General features: G+C 32.3%; 1 protein-coding gene across 1 annotated transcript in view; it reads left to right on the top strand.

The window, feature by feature from the left end:
• Positions 1-844: 844 nt before the first annotated feature.
• LOC108552578 (uncharacterized) overlaps positions 845-19,870 on the top strand; it is a 133,793-nt gene continuing 114,767 nt past the window's right edge. Inside the window, exon 1 of the mRNA XM_017907199.1 lies at positions 845-923. The gene's annotated coding sequence lies outside the window, so the exon portion shown is untranslated. The remainder of the gene's footprint in view (positions 924-19,870) is intronic.

Raw genomic sequence — 19,870 nt, 5'->3', positions numbered from 1 at the left:
AATGCGTATCGGGAATAGGGGATATCGAAATTTTAGTCTTTGTTCGAATTTATCTGCTGCGTAAAGTTAATTTTATTAGGAACGGCATTTACGACACGTTCCGCGTGGCGTGGTCTGAGTGAAGGTGAGAAGGTGTTGGTTCGTGAAGTGGATTGCAAACGAAGTGTCGATTAAGAGTATGTTTGATTAATTATACTTCTCTTCTGGCTTGTAGATTTAAATTTAGTTCGTGTTACAGATGATTTTTCTGAAAATTTTAGTAATGTGTCAATATTTAATCGACATATGAAGTTGGAATAATAAAAATAATATTTATGGTAATTTTAGGGATTTTTTTAGAAGTTATTTTGTGTTGAAAACTAAGTTTGAAATTCTTTTTTATTAAAAATCAATTTCTACTGGAAAATAAGTATTAAAGGTTCTATTAGCAGTCAGTTTGTGTTGAAATATAGTAAAACTTCCAATAGATTGGTGGTTTAGAAATTTTGTATAGTATGGATATTTTGGAATTGATTTGAAAATGTACATTATTAATTATTAAATAATAAGGTACAATTTAATTTTTAAATGTGAAGTCATTATAGTACATATTTATTATTTTATTCTTTTCACTTATTATTATTTTATTATTTTATTATTTTACTCATTATTTCAAACATTCTTTTGAAGCATTCCACGTTTTTTATTATATTTTATTAGAATTTTTAATGCAAATTTGTTCTTAGTACCTTAAAATAACAATTTGAATTTTCCGAATACTTTATTCTTAGTATTAAAATTAATTTATGAATATATGCACATATTGACAACTCGATTTTTCATATTTGTTTCAGATATACTGCTAATACAACCACATCGAAGCTTCAACTAATGATGCTGTAAACCCTGCACTGCCAGTTTTTATTGAAGGAAATCATAAAATTGTAAGTGTCTCATAATATTTTTCTAAAATAATGTTATACACATACTTAGAATCTAAGCTTTTCAGTTAAATTTTCTCATTAAGAGAAAAATAAAAATCATCTAAAATTTTAATTTCATAGAATCACTATACAAATAAAAATTCGCAAGTCAACGCGATAATTATCGTTCAAATATTTCATAAATCTTAATTTTCACGTAATTTCGTTCACAACATTCCCTCTAATTACACTTTTGGGTCACATTTAGGACAGTATAGACTACATTTTTATTACACTTAGTTATCACATTTTTATTACACAGGGATATCAAAATTTTATGACCCTACACGTATCTTTTTATCAGCCAGAATAGACTTTTAACGTCGATAATTTCAACGAAATTTACATATATGCCTATTTATTAATCAGGAATTCTCCCGGAATTTACATTCGTGCTATTCGATTATCGAATTGACAATTTCCTGATACGCAAACATCTGCAGGGAACATCGCTTTGATGGTTCGTGCCATCCGCAGTAACGATCAGTTTAAGCAAATACTTTACGAGATACTCGTCACATCGTTATCAGGGGACCAAAGAAAGCGACAATCGTTAAGATCAATCCACCGTCTGACGTCAGCCTTTTTTCATCGCGAACGCATTTTATTAACATGCCCACACTCGATCTGCTGCGAGGATAGCGGCAATAACGGTCGTTTGCGTTGCGGTTTACAGAGAAATCGATTTCCCTTTTTTCTTTTGTCATGACCGCAATTGGAACGATCGTAAACTAGGCAATACCACTTGCCATGTCCGCGTAAGAGGCCCTTGCAGGCTCGTTGCAACACGCGGCTGGTGCAGTAAAAGAGCCAATTGGTTAGGGGGAAAATTTGGCACCCTTTTTGTTTCATTTCAACGTGTGATGGGTAAAGTTTATAGGGGAGAATATTGAAGGAAACTTTTGAAGGAGTTGGTGTACTGTTTAGCTGTAGATTTCGTCGATATGGGGGAGACTGGTTAGGTCTAGACCTGTTCTAGACGTATTACAGGTTTGATGTGACGAGGTGATTGGGTCTAGATTTGCTGTAAATGTATGTAATTGAAAGTACATTTAAGGTACAGGTTAGTTTCTGAGGAATGTTTGAGAAAAATAAATGAACTTTGATGGATTAGTGGTCTAGGTCTATCGTAGACATATTTGTGATTCTAATTATAGATGGAAGGATAATTGAAAGGAACATACATATAAGGTTTGGTGAGGTCCTATGCCTAGGTCTACAATAAACGTCTCTGTGATTATAGTAATAGATATAAGGCTAATTTTCAATAAAATACATGTAAAGTTTGGTGAGGTAATAGGTCTAGTCCTAGTATAGACTTCGGTGTAATTATTGTCACAGGTATATGGTTCATTTTGAAATAAAAACTCGTGAAATGTGACGGGACAATAATCCCAGTATCAGCCAAACTATTTGGCTGATAGTCGTACATATAGGGTTTATTTTGAGAAAAGAAATAAACGTCGATTTTGGGTGTTCATAGACCTAGGTCTACTATGAATGTCACTATGATTATAGTAATGGATGTAAAACTAATTTAAGAAACAAAATACATGTAAAGATTGGTAAGATAATAGGTCTAGGTCTAGCATAGACTCCACTATAATTATTGTCACAGGTATATGGCTCATTTTGAACCAAACACACGTGAAATATGACGAAATGATAGTCCCAGTATCATAAACCAAACTGTCATTATAGTCACAGATGTAGAATTTATTTTATACAAAATATAGGCTTGGAACTATCATAGACTGCCATAGTAAAGGATTAATTCTGAAAAGAATGCACGCAACTGCATGATCAATTACATTTGACTACCAAGACGATTCTTTTAATGACATGACAGTAGCTAGCACAGAAGTTTGATAACATGATATATCATTTTGCAAATCCATCTCTGCTATGCCAACTGTGTCCGAATGAAAGATAGTTCCACAACATGCGCCAGAAACTTTCACGCACAATCAATCTAACCGCCACTTGCAAATTAACCCGCAATTAAGACATTCGTATGTATAATTTAATTCGCTAAGAAATTGCAAAGAAACGAGAACAAAACGGTCTCTTATCCCAAGTTGGCATCGCATCGCGAACTTTCTTCCACTCGCGTGTTTCACACTTCCTTTTATCAAAATTGCAGAAATCCGAACTATTCTATCTCGTTATCCTCGTTCGCTACCACGCCACGCTCTCCTGGTGAAAGTAAAAATACACACACGGGGATATATCGACATCTGTCGTGTGTCTCGTATAATCTGGAAATGCCTTAAATATTCATCGGCTTTCAAGCGTGTAGTTCGGTGTCGTCGTAAAGCGCTAATTTATTCAGTGACCGAGCAGTTATGTCCACATACGCGGAAAACGTGAACCGGAAAACGTATAAACTGACGTTCAACTTTCACGCGAAGGATCCTCGGGATCATAGTTTGACGTCGCGGCCGAGCTGAATTATGTATAATCTCGGGAATAGCTCGGATCGTTTATCGATCCTGCGAGATTTCGTCTACAGTTTAATCGGAGGTTAGTCACATATGCAGGTAACTTTCCATATTTTATGGGATACCAGAGAAAAAGACAATAGGTCAGAATGGAACAAAATTTCGTAAAAATAAGCCTTGAAATGTCAGCTGTCAAAATGTTTTACATGGTGGTTTAGTATGAAATTGGCTGATTAAAAATACGATTAATTCCTTTATTGGTGAAGGATGAAATTATTTTTGGAATAATCGATAGATTAATTATTAACAAGTATATCGTGGGTATATGAAAGGTTTTGATAGACCTTGAAAAGAGTCTAAATTAAGTATGGTACTATAAATATTGAAATTCTGTATTTTTATCCTTGGGAATTATCAGATCTTTTATTTTATTATTGAAGATGGCTAGATTATTTTAAATATAGTTTTTCGTGTAATCGAAAAGTTAGTTGGCGAGAAAGAATGTAATACATTACAGATATATAGAGTATTGATATAGATATATATTTTCGAAAAGATCCTACTGTCGCAATTAAGTATGATACTAAACATTTTTAAATCTCTCATTTGGAAGTCAAGAATATTCTGGGAAATTTACACTTCGTTTTCTTAATTGTACATCTATTATATATTAATTTTAAATTAATAATATAAGATATATAATGTTATATATTAACAAAATGTAGTATAAGTATAGACAGACTTTTAATAGACCTTGGAATTAGTGACATTATTTCGGGATATACTGATTATTTATTAGTCTAGGATTTAATTGGAAAAGTGCTTTTAACAGAGCTTTAGATGACCGAGTTCTTCAATCCAAATAAAATATATCTAATATTATCGTACAGATATCTAGATTTTTGTCATGTGACGCCAAAATCTCGTTTTCTATTTAGTTGAAAAATCACATAACGAAAATAAAATGTGCTAAAGATACACAAGCACTTTTGGCAGGACTCAGAAGACCAAAAGCTCTTCAGTAAGCTCTTCAAACTCAAAAGTAGTTGTATCACATCCATATCCAAATCATCCATTTTGACACTTAACCAGTTGTTTACAAAATCCATCAAATTTAAAATTCATTTCCATTTTAATTACTATTTAATTAATAATAACTTCAATTTCATTGATATTAAAAATAAACCGTATTACTGTCACAAAAATTTTTGAATGCATTTTAAAAAAGCAAAATTAATTCTAATCCAAATTAAATGAATTTAAATATTATTTAGAATAGAAATTTCGTAGGGTCTCCAATTTAATTTTAAAAATGTTTTAGTTATTTATCGTACGGAAGCTAAATCTCGTCTTTGATTTAATTAAAAGGCCACCTGACAAGAATGAATGTCAGTTCCTGAATAAACGGAGATAAATATCGGAAACGGGTGACAGGGTGCAGCGTGTTCCGTTCTAATATTCGATTCGTTAATAGTAGCGTGGCATTTGTGATTGCAAATCAGATGAACGCGAGTGTCGCGACGCGACAAGATATTACGTCTGCTGGTGTCTGCATTAGCTTGCAAATTAACGTGAGACGACTTATTATTAGTTGTTACTTGTTAATTATTAGTTTTGAGTTGTGAATTCTGAGTTGTTAGTTTTGATTTCTGAGTCCTGCGTTCTGTGTTCTGTGTTCTGAGTTGTGAATTCTGAATTCTGAATTCTGAGTTCTGAGTTCTGAGTTCTGCATTCTGCATTCTGCATTCTGCATTCTGCATTCTGCATTCTGCATTCTATGTTCTGTGTTCTTAGTTCTCAATTCTAATTTTTGAGTTCTGACTTCTGAGATCTGAGTTCGCAACATCTAGAACAGAATTAGCACGTTGGTTATTATAGGATCGAGAACCTTAATTATCGTAGGTCGTAAACGTCGGGGAACTATATTGGCAAATTTTCAGACAAATTTTCAGACGAATTTCGCATCTACGCCACGTATACATATCATAATAATATAGAATATCTCAACAAGTAATTAAAAAATTCGCGATATTTAATTCAATAATTTGCAAAATTCGGAAAGCCTACAAATTTTTTAAATTTGAAATATACTGATTTTGTCAGGCAAATAAAATATTTCGTTTTAAATATCCATTACATTCTCATCGTCAGCACAATTTTAACGTAAATTTTTGTTGAATACAGTGAAGCAGAATATATACAATAATATAATAATATACAAAAATGTCTGACGCAGGTAATTTCAATTTTATCACTTTTCCCAATTTTATATTTCCTCTTTATCCGACTGAAAATTTCGAATTCACGAAATATCTTAATTTAACAGCCTTTGATTTGGAACTGTCATGCAGATGTTCTACGAATCGGTATGAAGATTAGAATTAATTACATTTTCTCAAAATTCAATTTGAATACTTGCAAGTAATATTATACTAATTATTATGATGGCTATAGTAATAGGACGCTATAATATAGCAAGTATGCACGTGAAAAGTTAGTAAATTCTAAGTCACGTTACGTTATAATGGCTTAACAGGTAAGCCTGCGATTTCGTTTTCGAGTTACGCAAGTAATTAAAGTTACTTCATAATTCGTAGTCGTAATTAGCGGTGAATGGATATTGAATACGGATTAATGGAAATCGTTTAAGCTGCAGATTAGTTTCTTTAATTGTTTTCCGTATTCTTTCGTTCGTAGATAACGGGTGCAATTTGTAGTGCAATTAGAAGCAGCGTATCTGATATTCAATTAACACGAAACTAATAGTTACGCACCATATGATAAATAACATCGTACAGATGATAGAGAAAATAAGAAAATGAGTTTATTATATATGACAGGAAATAAAATTCTCCAGGGAAGCAATTTTCGTTACTTCTGTATACGTACAGTAAAATAAAAATATTGAAGTATTTATATTAAAGTATATCTATAAAATTAAAATGAATTATCGGTACAAAATATTAATAATTTACGTCAATAGAAATGTAAGGTATAATAAATTTGCACTTATTATTTATCATATCTTCGTTGTATTTTTAATTTTAATATACAATTATATCTCAAAAGTGAGATATATTAAATTAATTGCATTTTTATTTAAAATCAATTAAAAGGATATAAAATACGGTAAAATATAATTAACTAAAATCAATTAAGAAATATCAGAATTCGTTTGCTTCTGAATTTTTGTTAGTAAGTCTACCATTCATCAATTGTTCGGAATTTGTTACATTTTATAGGAATCAATAGTGCCAAAGAGAAAAATAGATTTTTCAAAAGCCGGATGCAATCAATAGCGTGCATTCTCAATGTTTCACGCAGCAATAACACAGATCATTTTAATCGCGAGGCTCGTGAACTTTAATATAAAATTTCAATACAAGTGGCAACAATTCATTTAAAAAAGTCCTCTCTTATTGTACAATGGCGGCGCAAAACGGACTGCAATTGCACGGAGAACTGGATTAATTAAAAGTTGCCAAACACACAGCGAGATCTGGGAATATTCCATGTAGTTCGCGGGGGATTAATTTTGCGTTAATTAAAAAATTCTTTTCCTGGCGAAATGTCGCATAAAACATTCTGTTTACGCTTTATAGGCATCGCAAAATTAGCATTCACTGGAAGAAAGCATTTATGAAAGCCGAGAACACGGTAGTTACAGATTACCAAAGGCTTGTGGATATTTTAACGTATCCTGACAAATTATTTTCCATTTTCAATATTAATTTTATACGCGATACAATTAATTACTAATATTTTTCGGTCTACTGTACATAAATACTTTCCGTGCGGATCTTTCTGGGAAATAAGCTGAAAACACTGCAATTTCAAATTACCAAAGCGCTATGGGTATTTTAAACAAATTATTTTTCATTTTCAATATTAATTTTATACGCGATACAATTAATTAGCAATTAATTATCGATATTTTTTTGACCCACTTAGATTTTTCCGGTAAATAAGCTGAGAACATTGCAATTCCAAATTACCAAAGTCCCATGTGTATTTTAACGTACCCTAAATAACTATTTTTCATTTTTAATATTAATTTTGTATGCGATACAATTAATTACCAATTAATTATTGATACTGTTTTGATGCACGTAGTAGAGCTCCCTATCAAACAAGTCAAGAACACAGTAATTCCAAATTACCAAAGCCCTATAAGTAGTTTAACCTATCCTAATAAATTATTTTTCATGTTTAGTATTAATTTTATACGCGGCAGAATTAATTACCAGCTAATTATCGATACTTTTTTGACCCACTGTATATAAATACATTCCAAGCAGATCTCTCTGACAGACTGGAGCTATCTCGCGCTGCAGCCTCCACTTCCGGTTCTCCGAGATACCGAAACGCAGAGACACGTCCGTGCTAAACGGTCATTCGTTAAATCTTAATTAAGCTTATATTTCTAAAACCGGCTTCCTCTGCACTGTCTGCAACAAATTCTGAAAAATCGTTCCCTCGTCCAGTCACCCACACAGACACGGCTCGAATCTCGATACCAAACGACTTCCTTGTGCCGTGGAACAAGCGGGAATCGCGTCTCGATGTTTTTGCGTTAGCGACATGCGTACGGTGTCCAATGCAGGCACGCGCATAGATTAAAATTGCACGTGGGCGCCGCTGATGTGTGCGTGTGTGCTAGTGTGTGCTCTGGTGCACACGTAGTTGTACAGAGCGGTTTAATTAAGCGTGGACTCGCGACGGATCGAAGCTCTCGGGGTCAGTGCTCGGACCTATTTCAACGACGTTGAGCCGCTTTCATTGGCTAAATTCTATTATTTATTTACGGTCTCCTCCGTAGCTGGTTCAATTAAGCGTGGACTCGCGACGGATCGAAGCTCTCGGGGTCAGTGCTCGGACCTATTTCAACGACGTTGAGCCGCTTTCATTGGCTAAATTCTATTATTTATTTACGGTCTCCTCCGTAGCAGAGCGGAAGGAGCCTAGGCTTCCATGGCTTCCAAAAGACTCTCATTCTCGCGTGTCGCTAACAGGTTAACGAGCCTAGGGAGATGCAGCGCTAGGGGAAGCTTTGGAAATGGGATTAGGGATTAGACGGATCTTCATGGAGATTCTTGCTTCGGAAATGTTATTTGCGATTGTTGGGGATGGGTGGATTGACTGAGGTGATTGAGGATACTATGAAATCCGATACTATTATATCTTTGGTTTTGTTTGACGATGTTTTAGGTGGTACTGAAAATTTGTGGGATGTGGAAGTATTGTGGGGATTTTTCAGAATGATTGTTATAGGGAGTTGAAGGGATATGAGGTTTTAGAGAGATTGGCTACTGAATCAGAATGATTGTTAGCAGACGATTGTTGGTGTAAATATTGATCATTTCTAAATCATTTGATAGTGTAGAAATTGATTAATAGTAAATAATTATTAATAAGTGGGAGTGATTATTGTTTAGTAATATTTGTTTCGTAAATTTATATTAAATAGCTGAGGGAGAGGTGGATAGCTCATGATTATTGGTGTCAGTATGACAATATTGATCATTAGCAAATAATTTGTCAGTGTTAGAATTAATAATAAATTAGAATAATTGTAAACAATTATTAATAAATGGGAGTGATTATTGTTTAATAATATTTGTTTCATAAATTTATTAATACTAATAATAACTTAATTTAATATTAAATTTATATTGAATCCTCTTTAGAACGGATTTATAAATTATATGTATATTAGAAACGAGTTAGAGATATTATAGTTCTGTGAGGGTATTTAAAGTATTTAAATTTAATACTTTATATATTACAATGTACGTTTATCCTTATTTGATTATATTTCAATATATTAATAATTTTGAAGTGCATGATACATTTGAAAACACATTGGAATCTGCTACTTGACGTAGCTCTATCGATTAGGTTAATTGTTTCAATACAGAAGCGAGTAAAATATCCATAAAATCTAACTAGGAAATAAAAATTATGAACAAACCATAACTATACATACGAATGTAAAGATACATATAAGCGGTTCATTGCACAAATTGCTTAACTCCATAAAACAAAAATTGGAGAAATGCAATGAAATAATGTAGTTATGACTATACCATGTGCTTTGACATTTAAATTCAAGATTTTTCAAAAAGTAGAGTTAATCTATTTGTACAGTGAACGGCTCATATATATTACAAATATAATACTTATATATTACATGTTGTAATATAACATATAAATAACGAATAACCGTTACTAGATAACTATACTTACGAAAATCTAAATAAATATACTATATACTATAAATAAATATACCGTATGTATATAATATGATACGAATGTAAATAACTATTATATATATTACACGATACAATATAATATATTATAATATGCAATAATATATTTTTATAAACATATATTCATACCATATCTACATGTACAAAGTACACTATACACACACCGTTACAACTAATAAAAATGCACAAGCCTATCATGTGACAAGGAGTGCACCGTTATCAACCGCGATAACGTTCAGCAAAAATGAAAACAGGCGGTCCATATCCACTATCGTGATTACACAAGCCGTCCATGAAATAGAATTCCATCTGAACTCATCGCTCCATAAAAATCCGAATAATTCTCTTAATAATAAGTTGTACAGAGTGAGTTAAGATAGGGCGTATTAATAGTTGAGGATTTTCTGTCTCGGTTCTCATATTGCCGGTATGCGATGACCGGCTCTACGTGTCACAAGAATCCAGACCTCTAATAATAATGTTCATTTCAATTTTACGCATTGATCCCTGACTTGTACAGTAGCGTCGAATCATTTTATGCTCCTTCACCGTTTCGTCGATCGTCAAATTACGCGAATGATTGAAATGTTTGACTCGCAGTACAGCCATGTTCCGCCTAACATTCTTACGCTACCCTTCATTTTATTTTTCGGAATTCTCTTCGATTATGGATTCGAGATGCAGGCAGAAGCTTCGGGAAACCTAGGAATCTGCTGTTCGATAGGATTTATATATTGTCGTAATTTTTATTTTACATCTGCTTCGTTTTTCAAATACCACTCATTGTCAGAGTCACGTGACCTACCCTAACTTGCATTTCCCATTAGCTGTTTTATGCCAGTTCAAACGAGACTTAAATTTCCGATTTTTCCCTGGTTAAAACGTGTTCTTGATTATTATATTCTTCTGTATTCCATGTTTGTTTTTGATTATTGCAGGATGAGTGAAGGAAATAAATTAATATAGAAATAAATTTGTCATGTGTAAGTAGTCTAAATCACAGAGATATACTTTATTTATTGCGAGGGATATATAAAGTCTTAAATATTCACAGTTTCAGTAATTTATAAAATATTTGTTTATTCTGCAGTAAAATATTTCAGATATTTCTAATACTTCTTGTAATTTAAATACTTTCCTTGATTGTAAATTGTAATACTACACTAGAAGGTAATAAATTCCTCCTTCATTAAATTTTTTATTTATAGTAGTTTATTTTACAAGTACCTAATGTTGTTTCAAATTTTTCTATATGTATTTATAAAATGTATTTAATTGGAAAATTTTTGATAGGTCTTGGAAAACCAAATTTTCAATAAATACTCTATTCCACTTCTTAATACGTTCCTGTATAAATCGTGTAGTTATAATTTGAGTCAAAATTTTTATAATAATTTTCTCACACTGGAGTAAATTACATCATTTTGGCGTCTGTGACATTTTTGGGTTCAACTTTTCCAACTGACACTATTATAAATGATTACAAATATGATTACCAGTGCTAGGGTATCATAGTTATTGCTACAATAAATTCCTGCCTCCTTGAAATTACACTACACTCTGTTGGTTCAGAAGCTTCAAAAGCGAGAGCGTGGAGTAACTGCTGGAAAATATGCTGAGAATTATTAACAGAAGCAACACAGAACGAGTTACTTTCAAGGATAATTCTGCCAAAACCGCGTCAAAGTAAGCCGAACAAAAGTCTCTACGCCCGCGTTCAACTTTTAACGAAGCTTCACCCCAAAGCGAAGAGGTCCCACCGCTTTCATGCGTTCCGCGCGCGCAAAAAGTCAACTCGACCGCCTAATTACAGCCGGTTCTCTAGGAATTAAGTTGGCGTTTAAACTTTACAGGCCTCGTGGTCGCCCCGTTTCTCTCGCGTCAAGGGTTCCTTGATTTTCGAGGCGATTAATCGGCCAAACGCGATTAGAGCCCCAGCGACTGAATTAGCCCTGGCCGACTCGAATCCTGAGGAACCTGGGTACGTCTGACCTGTCATGGACCAAAGATCGCGTGTACAACCCTGAAACAAGCGTTTCTCGTGTTCTTCGAGATCGTTCAGTTCTGCGCGATCTTCTAGTGTCTGAATGATCTTCCTATGCTGACAGAGATCTGCTCGTCTAATAAACGACGACTCCTTTTTAATAACAAAACAGATTTATTTAATTAAAATATTACACTAGGTTTCTCTCGACCCTAACTCTCAAACACACGATTCTCTACTCACTATGTCTCGATTAAACACATTTTGCCTCGCTCACGCCCTTGCACCCTTATTTAAATTCTAGCACTCTCTCTTTTCATACGCAAGCTCTCTTCGTTGATCACTCATTTTCCGCGCGAGCTCGCCCTTGGTGGACCAGATATTTCAGACACTCGGACCCATTCCTAGACTTTGTTCATTGCTTGTACCGACTCGGTCATAAGTATCTCATCCATACAATTCTTACACGTGGTCATCCGTTCGTCCGCATGCACTCCAGATGATACCCTAAACGCCTAAGCCGAAACCGATACCACTCTTAATACTGCTTCCTTTGCTAGAGTCCTTCCCAGCTCACAATACCACAGTAGTTAGTACAGACAATTGATAGTTGATGATCGGGACAATTTTTGGTGGGAGAAATAGTGAATAGAGGAGGACGTTCGTTGAACTTGGATGCAATAGGGTTTATGGGACTATGTGTTGCTATTACTAACACATGCTGGGTGTCAATCGAATTATGTCAGAACTAATGGGTAATTATTTGGAAAACGCTGTTCACATAAGTGTTACATATGTATTATAAGTGTTCACATAAATGATTCTGAGAATTTTTGCAAGGAGACTTGGAAATACATATTATATAATATAAAATATGCCAATATAATTATGTAAAATGTAAAATATGAAACGTAATATAAATTATTAAATTAAAATATAAATAAGGAATTTGATAGTTTAATTTCTAATTAATCATGGGGATACTATTTAAAGTAAATGGAAGAATGTTCATTCTCTTTCCGTTAAAGAATCGCCATATTCGCATATAGGATAATTAAAATGAATCGTTTCATCCTTACTAATTTCTAACTCTTGATGCAGAAAAAATTCCTGAGGAAAGCATGACTCATAAAAACATAATTATCTCTCGTGTTTCTTAACTTCTTTTACATAACAACTCAATTGGTTGAACGAAATTTTTATTAGAATTTATATATTCTGCCTTTCTCCATGGTACATAGTTATTTTCAAGTAACGCAAGAAATTTATTTGCAAATCATTTCTAAGTTGACTCAGACAGTTCAGCAGATAAGAAAGTATTATTGAAGCTGAAAAATTTGATGATCCTTCCATGAAGATCATTAATTCATCCATTTGAGGTTTAACAATCTTTTGATAATAAAGTGATCTTGCAGTGTAGCAATTCTCGGATATCATTGAATAAAATGATCGCGATTCATTGATTTATCGAGTCAATCGTGGAAGATATCAGTTTCATGTTACTCTAATGGACGTGTCGAAACGTATCGCATCATTTGCATTGCGTAAAGAGCTCGGATAAATGAAATAGAAATTGCAACAGCATCGTGCATCCGATAGAAAGAAATCATTGGTAATCGGCGGATTCTTATTGCAAAATTGTCTGCAATTTCTGTTCCTACATTCTCGAGACAATGGAATCGATTAATTGAATCTAAATGAAAAGGGAAGCCATTGAATGCTGAGGCTAAGTTTTGTATGTTAAGTGTTGAGATTTAATTATTCGTCGTAAAGGAATATCTTAATTTTAAATTCCAAGTTATGTATCTTTATATGCATTTATATACATATATGTTGACGTGTAATTTTTATTTAATTTTATATAATAATAATTGAAATAATTTTTAATCGGATTTAACTCTAGAAATTCAAATTTCAATTTTATTTCAATTTCAATTTTATAGGTAATTTTCTTATGATGCGGAAAAATTTTGTATTGTACGAAAGAGTAATAAATAATAGATAACATTAGATATAAAGAGTAAAATATACATGTACTGAATTTAATATTAAATTTTAGAAAGTAGGAAGAAAGGTTGACATTATAAAAATTCGGAATTATTTTCAAAACTCGTGAAATTAAAAATAAAAATTCCATTCTGCTGTTTTTTTACATATAAAAATTTGAAGAATTAAAATTAGGTTGCCATAAATAAAACTTCTGTATTATTCCTTTATTATACAAGATTTGAGAAAATAAGATTAAACTAAATAAATAAAATAATCAACCTAAACTTAGTAAATAAAAATTCAATTCTACTATTTCTACACATTGTATACATTATTTAAAAATTCAAACAATTCAGAAAATTTAAAATAGATCAACATACACAAAAATTCTATAAAAATTTCATCAAAATTGTGTTGTAAGAATATTATATTATACGAATGCCCTCAAATAATTTTCAAACCCCATTGTAGGAAGAATTAGCTGTATAATAAATCGCAAATTTCATGATAATCCTTCAATAAAACTTACTTGTTCTTACTCGCAATTCGAATCAGTCTCTTTCTCTCTCTCTCTCTCTCTCTCTCTCGATATTCCTGCTTCGCGTCTATCTGTAGCTACAATGATCGTCACGCAACAATCCCGATTACAAATTCAGCCATTACGAAATTTGAAGCAATTAACCAACGATTAAGGCAGCACATGCACAATCGAGGGTCTTAGCACGCGAAAGTAAACGCACGTGCCTTCGTGTATGATTCAGTAGTTTACTGCCTCGATCTGAGCAAGAAAGATCCTCTGAACCGCGAGTATAGACCGCAAAAAGGATAATGGGCAGGATATTTTATCGCGAGTGAACGATGTATTTGTGACACATGGATCTTTTTCTGTATCTCTCGTCAAACGAGATAGTTAAAAATGAAAGAAAGGAGGCGAAAAAAAATTAATTTTATTACAAAGTTATAGAGTTGAAAATACTCGACGAAAGCTGTTTTTGCTGTTTTAGTAGAGTTATTAGGCTCGTAGTAGGTACATGGGTATAATAAACTCGGATAGTAATAAGTAGAGTGGTATTGTATAACTATGTTTTTATTTTAATAATGAAAATTTGATTAGTTTAGTAATTAATAAAAAGAGGTAGATTAATCTTTGAAAATTGTCTCTATTATTTTTGTGGAAATTTTTATAGTTTGAATTGATGTCATAATTGAAATTTCTATTAATTTCCTAGAACATAATATGCATTGTCAATTCACTTAATTAAATAACTTTATTTTTTAATTAAATTATTTTTTAATAATTACACGTTGAATTTTCAATTTTTATTTTAATGTGTATTTCTAGTACATCCATGTACTATTTCTACAATTTCATTTCCAAATGCAATATAAAAATTTATAATAAATTCAAAATAAATTAGCAATCTACGTTTTTTTATTTAATTCTCATACAAAATTGTATTAAATACACATTGCTATAAAATATATTTACTCATCAACCCTTAACAGCGATCAATGGTTCCTGTAATATTACACCACTCTTTTATTAATATTGCCAAGAATAAAATAAAAATACAAATAGCTATACATATCATTCAAACAATTAGTATATAAATTTATATTTGTATTAATAAAATTATGTATTAATAAATACAATAAAAACGAGGTATTAATTTTGAGAAAAATAATAAACACAATACAATTTAATATTTCAGAAAAATATTTAAATTAAAAATAAAGGAATGATATGAAATATTATTAAGGAATATATCATAAAAGACAAATAGAATTCTATTTCCTCTCTTTGCTATTTCGAACTTTAATCAACAAGTTCCACGAGACCCTTTTCACATCTTCCACTTGCACACTCCTCTTAGATATTAATCTTCACAACTGGCTGGTTTTACTGTACCAACCTTGCTCATCCTCATTCAAATCGTAATATCAAAGTCCCCTATACCACAGGAACTCGAGGGATAAGCAAGTTCTATTTTCTAAAAAGCACTATGGAAAAGTTATCTCGGGACAGCTCTTGTAACAAGTCAGACAGAAAACAGTTCTGCTAGATAGCTGATGTCGTTAGCTAAGTTCTCATCGCGTGTACATCTCATATTCACCAGTCACATAAGATTAAGTTGGCGTGCGACGTGTAGGTTATTTCAACCTACGCAACACAATAACTTTACTTTATCAAGTGAGACTAACAAGTTTTCCGTCTTGAATTTCATTTTTAATATAGCGTACCGTTTTATCTGCTACAGGTGATAGATTAATTAAAGACAGTGATGGGCACAAGTGCCTCGAAAATAGGCTTGGACGTTGATCGATTGGATTCGAACTGTTTATAAATATTTTGATGAGAGGGAAGAAATATTTTCTAGTAAATTCCCATTCAAAATTTAGAAGAAATACGCTTAAAATTTATGAATACTTCAGGAAACCGAATTAAAATTTTTTTTGGAAATACTACTTGGACATTATGTATGTACGAAAATAAAATTTTGATATTGGAACATATTTGAGGTTTATAATTACGAATATATAAATATTCGATTTATTTGCTAATTGAGGAATATTTTGGAGTACAGTAGTAAAATTTTCAATAGTAAATTCAAATTAAAGGAAATATATTAAAATCCGAATCAGTACTTTTTAATGAATATTACTATATTATTACTATATTATTATTATAGATAATATACTATTTGGGTGAATATAATATTAGACTAATTTGGAATTTATAATTATATACTGAATTTCATTGAAAAATACTTTTATTAAGAATGATAAAAATACTGTAACTAATTTAAGCATTATTTACAGATAAATAATGTTTAATTAATATTTAATTCAACATTGAATAAATATTAATTACACTTCATTAGTTAAACAGACATTTGCAAAATATTCTTTAATGTAATACTCCTTAAGGAACAGAAATTTGAAATGTCCATTATAATGAATTATCTATAAATTGACATTGTTTCCTGATAATTCAACTGGTAATTACAGACCATAAAATAAATGTGCCATTATTTTTTCCTCCCTGTACAAGAGTCTGGTCTAATTAGTACAATAGATAGGCATATAGAATTTGGAAGAAGTTTAATAATTCATGCTATATTGGAATATAGGTCACCGGAAAGACCTGACAAGTGGAAAACCTGAATTATGCATGGGGAATAGTGACAAAAGGCTGGAGACCCTTTCCTCATTCATAGATCCTTTATACAGCTTCGTATACTTTCTGCTATGAAATCGCCTTATCGATTGCAATTAATTCGGACTTTGAATAATCTCGGAGTCTTACGACAAACGGGATAAGCGATATGATTAATTTGAAAAATCGTATTGCTGTGGTATTGTAAAAGGAATTCACGATTGAAGCATAATTTTACAAGATAGAAATTTGTTACTAAAATACTACATATTTCTTTTAAAAACCTTTATTTAATTTAATATTCGTGCGACGATTTTTGGTTCTAATAATTTAACAGTTGTAATTTAATAAATGTAATTTAACAATACTCAAACGTTTGAAAGGGAAACTATTTAATATTTAATATTAAATAATAATATAATTAATATTTCATCGTAATTTAATTAAAAAATAACAGATAGTGAATGAAAATAATTTAATGGTTATTATTTTTTTCTATGTCACGAAAATAATGTAGGTGTTGAAAGTAAATAGCGCTAAATTATTCTAAGAATTAATTAAATATTCGTAAATTAATTTTATAATACTCATAAATAAGTGTCCCACAAGACAATTTATTTAACACATTTTACATAATAATCACGTTAGTTCTTATTCAATATCGTTATTTGATATAGTTATACACCCAACGAGTAAGATACACTACAATAATTATTTCGTAACGCAATCTAAGTTTTCAAGCACGTCTCGCCTTACAATCGAGCCCTTCTATTGCAATCAATACGAATTATCAATGCAAAGAAACAGTAAGAAGATTTCAATATTGCAGACAATTTAATCACACAATAAGCATCCGTAGAATAAATTCGAGAACCAAACCATTTGATTATGTTCTATTAATGGCGATTAGTCTCTATATGAAAGATGATATTTTACATGAGCCTATGAAAAAATAATTGAATGTATACAGACATCGCTGTTTTATTATATCAACGCATATATATTCAAAATCTATTTTAACCATTACCACATGTTCATACTAAAATCTTTTCTCGGAACTTCATTAAATTCCCGTGAATGAAGTCTCATAATTTGAACTCTGTAAATTATAATTGGACAATTAACCATTTCAATTTAGAAACCTCAGCCTACTGTCTTGTAGCTCAGAGAATGTCAGTTCAGATTCATTTAAAGGAAGTGACATAAGTTAGCAATAAGATAAGCTAATTAGCAGCTCGCTACGCTGGCGCCACCTACGCAGCCTCTACAAAAGGGTTTGCACGCAACGATCGCGTTCAGCTATTCTTTCAGCTCCTTTGACATTTTATCGCGACGAACATCTGAATTATCGTATCCCAGTGTTTCGTTAAATACATCAATTAAATACCAGCATTGACTATCGTTCAACCTCATCGAATAAATTCCAGCGTTGATAATTTAACGTTGGCGGTATAGACAGCATAAATAACACGATACTTGCTATACGAATGCATGTACCATAATTTGTGAGTTTGTTGTATAACAATTATATATTTGTTATGAAATTATAATATACACATGTCTTGTATCCTAATTGTTCACTTTCACGTTCCTTATAACAAACTGAAACTCCTCATAATACATTGACTCTGATCCATAGCAACTGCACAACATTCTAGATCTTCCACTCGCACTTCCAAAAACATACATATCTACATTCGTGCCATTATTCGACCTCACACACATGCATTCACACTAATAAAACCAAATCCACATAATGTCAATAATATCATATTGTAGTATTGCAGGATTTCCACCTCGTGTATAGGTAACTTTAGCTTAGAAAGTCACCAACGGTTCGAGGGCCAGGTTGATCGGAAAAACCCCGGCGATGCGTGAGGCCCTTAGCATGACCATATTTTGTCATGTTGGGGGAGGCTTTTGGGGAAGATATAAAAGAAGGCAGAAGTGATTAGTGAGCAGTGATTGGAAGAGAGTTCTTGCGAGACAGTTCTTTAGAGGAATTCTGAGTTGTGTTTTAGATGTGAACCATTAGTTGTAACTGGCTGAGTTGTCATTGTGTTGTTGAATTGAATTGTAGTCAGTATAGATTCGTATGCTTAATCGTCACCCACATATTGTTAATCTATTATTATTGTTAATTAATAAATAGTTCTATTATTTACCACCAACCAAAGTCTCTACAATATTATTATTTCTTTGTTACATAATATACAATATTATTCATTTTATTACAGTTTATTTTCTATTTTTCACTATTTCTTAAGTATTTGCATTCTTCTTAAGAAACGTGGGTCACCCGTACTTGTCACAGACGTTGTTCGTCGAGGTGCCACAGGTGGACAGACGAACGTTTTAACGCGGGAAACGTATTATGTAAATAGTGGTCAGACGTACGGTGGAGAACATCTGTGGCTCGAGCTGCACAGCGTGTAATATCGAAAATTACAGACGTTGGCGCAGCCTTTGACGAGGGTCGGGGAAAGCTGAAGAAACTTCGTAGTACGTTATGTCATGTTCAATAGCGGGAAACGTAAAGTGCCGAAGCGGCCACGGTGTGTACTAGAATGCGGAGTCCAATGTTTTTTTTCTCTTCCTTTTTTTCTTTTCTCCTCTCTTTTTTTTGTTCGAAATAATGAAGGCGTAACCGAAGAACAACGGCGAATGCGAAGGAAAGCAGGGAGTCGGTTGGAAATCGTTGTGCCAGGCAAATTGCCACTTACGCGCGTTCTAATGCATCGTCTTCTGGGGAAATTTCGTCGAAATAGGCCTCGAACGAGCAGCTTTCAATGGTAAATTAGAGATTTTATTACCGTTAAGGAGATACTTGCCCGTTTCTCACATGAAAATTGATTTCTCGAGAAGGTGAATGGATGATTGGTTCGTTAATTTGATGAGTTTTAGTAATGGTTCCGGGGAAAGATTTCTTTGGAAGGAAGATAGTGTGTTAGGGATAGGGTGTTCCGTTGTGTTTGTGGTATTTATGCAAAATTAGTTTCTTTCGGGTTTTTGGAAATATTAATATTAATTACCAGTAAAAATTTAATAATAAATATAATAATAAAATT

Source organism: Eufriesea mexicana, unplaced genomic scaffold (assembly GCF_001483705.2).
Source record: "Eufriesea mexicana isolate 0111107269 unplaced genomic scaffold, ASM148370v2 scaffold7286, whole genome shotgun sequence".
Lineage (NCBI taxonomy): Eukaryota > Metazoa > Arthropoda > Insecta > Hymenoptera > Apidae > Eufriesea > Eufriesea mexicana.
This window is presented reverse-complemented; position numbering and strand designations above follow the sequence as displayed.